Raw genomic sequence first — 2796 nt, 5'->3', positions numbered from 1 at the left:
GAATATTTGAAACTGAAATGTGCTATGCTTACTGAGTGTGCCCAGAAAAACTGCATTGGGGGAAAAGGAGGAATTTGAGAAGGAAGTGCTGACAAGGTTTTCAGCAGATCCAAGGAAACTTGCTTTAGATAAAAAGGTTCTTTGCAATTTTGCAATACCCATTAACAGCATGAAAGGTACTCTCCGGTGTTAATCTTTTTTATTTAACTTCCTGGTTTTCAAACGGCTGAAGGTTTTGACAGATTTTTCTGAGTGCTTGGGGGAGCCCTCGGATTTCTCCGTTAACAGGGTCAAAAGAAAGCAATTTAAAACAACCGTTGTTTTAAACGTATTGCCTAAAACAGTGGATTCGGAGAGAGAAGGCTTGTCTAATATTGCAGTTTTGCATCGAGGCTTGTTCTCTTTTCCCAATTGGAAAAATGTAAGGACTTGATACAGTTTTGCCATGTGACTATCACAGCTCAAGGCCTAGACAGAAGAAAGGTTGTGCACAGTGGCGTAGTGTGGGGGGTGCAGGGGGGGCCGGTCGCACCGGGTGCAACATCTGGGGGTTAGGGGGCGCAAATCCACGGGTTAGGGGGCACAAATTACTTGCCTTGCCCCGGGTGCTGACAACCCACGCTACGCCACTGGTTGTGCATGCTTATGGAAATCATCCAGGTACTTTGTATTTTCTCATTTATCTCTGTCTTTTCCCTCGTGTTATAGCTGGAAGCTTAATTGAGCAGGATTTCTTGCCCCACAGTGACATGGTGTAGAAAAATTACTGATCGGTTCTATTTGTTGAATGATTTGCCTATGCAGTGATTTAAATCCCGGTCCATAAAAAGCCTTGAAAATATACATGTATATGAGCTTCAGAACATGGGTAGACCACATTTCCCAAATGAATGTGCAACCATTCCTGTGATTCCCCCCCCCCATTCCACCTGCATTACAAGCCAGGATCAGGACCAAGGTATGAGCAAAGGGGAAAGCGGCCTCTTTCTAGCTGAAAAGCCAGATACCTCTCAGGGCATCTCTCAGACTTTATTGTCTCTTTGCCAGATGTCAGAGTCAGAACTTGTGAACAAAATCTCTCTGAAGTAGGGTCACCCGAGTTCATAATCTCTGTGAGGCTTCTTGTCAATTTCAAAGGCTTGTGCCTGGGCTGCTTGCCTTTCTAGGGGCTCATTGTGACAATGAATGGTATACCATGACAGTTATGGCCACAAAAAAACCCTTTTAATTAAGTGAAATCGGAAGCTGCTCTTTAAGTATATGTTCTTGCTTGATCTACTTCTGGGGCAGCTGAAGTTCCGACTGCATCAGAAAGTGCACAACTTACAGACAGCTGGAGCCTACTTGATGTTAGGAACTAAATTAACCTTTTAGGAATAAGACTTGGTCTAAGGGTCACTAGAACGAAGTTCAAGAGATACAGTGCAGAATGAATATCTGAATGTAATGGATTTAAAATCTTTGAATTATTTAAACTTGTTTTCTTTGGAGATCAAAGGTAAAAATCCCCCCAAAAGAGGACATTATGGGGGGCAGGCTTTTGTTAGCGGGGTGCAGAACCTCAGTTAACGGAGTATTTTTAATGCTTTTCAATAATTTTTGAGGATTGGCTATGCCCATGGGTTGGCCAGCCACCTGTCAGAGATGCTTTAGTTAAGAGTCATACATTGCAGGGGGTTGGACTAGATGACCCTCGGAGTCCCAACTCTACGACTCTATGCACAGAAAGCATTACATGTTGGTCTGTGCCAAGAAGTAGCAGCAACGAAACCACACAGAGCAAGGCTGCAGACATGCGCTCAGTAAGCGGGCACAGACCCCTGCAACTGACTTAGCCCAGAGTCCCCATGGGCCATACTGTATTTCGGATGCCATATTTCAAACAGTGAATATCCAGACAGATAAACTATTAAATTTTTTTTGCATAGCTGTTGAACTTTTTTTGCAAAATAAAAATAGAAAAAAGAGTTTTGACATATATCTGGATTTTGCTGGACATTTAAGCGATTTCCACCCAGATGCTGTTTGCGATGGCTCAATACTGCCTATGCCCGGGAATTTCCGGATGCATGTATGTCAACCCTAAGTAATGCAACCAGGGAACAGAACTGGATAAATTGCATGAAAATGACAGTTGTGGATTGGAAATAGGCAAATGATTCCATCTCATGAGTTTTTTGGGGGCAAAAAAGCCAGGGTTTCCATATTTCGTAAACTTCCTGAATCAAATATGTTTGAGGGGGTTTTTTTCCCGGAAGTCCACAAAATTATTGAGCGTTTTTTAAAATGGAAACCCACCAAAATGGTTGAGCTTTCTTTTTGGGAACAATCCCAATTGGCTTTTTCGGAGGGAGAAACTTCGCTCCAAAATAGTGATCTTCCAATTGGGGAACTGTTTCTGCTGCTTTCCCCATCGCGTTGCCATACGTCCTGATTTCCCGGCCCAAATCCCCCCTTGATCTTCAGAAAACTGGGATTTTCCAGACTATCTTCGGAGTTCTTTCCCTGGGAAACCGGCTTGCCGCGCGCCCGGATTCCCCCGGACCCCTGCTACTAGAGACAGCGGTGCCGTGTCCGGGACATCCCGGACGCATGGCAGCACCCGTCGAGAGGGGCGTCGCCTTCCCTAGCGTCACCTGCGGGGACGAGGAAAGCTCCTGTTGCTCGCCTCGCCGCCGATTGGACGCGCCTCCGCCTGGTCCGCGGGCGGGGTGCCCTGCCGGCCAATCCCCGCCGTCGGAATGTGTTTTGGGGGCGTGGCGGATCCTCTCCCCCTCCGCAGCCTCCTGGCCGGCG

The sequence above is a fragment of the Podarcis vaucheri genome (assembly GCF_965113315.1).
Source record: "Podarcis vaucheri genome assembly, chromosome: 11".
In the NCBI taxonomy this organism is placed as follows: Eukaryota; Metazoa; Chordata; class Lepidosauria; order Squamata; family Lacertidae; genus Podarcis; species Podarcis vaucheri.
The sequence above is the reverse complement of the archived record's forward strand: the minus strand, read 5'-3'. Positions refer to the sequence as shown.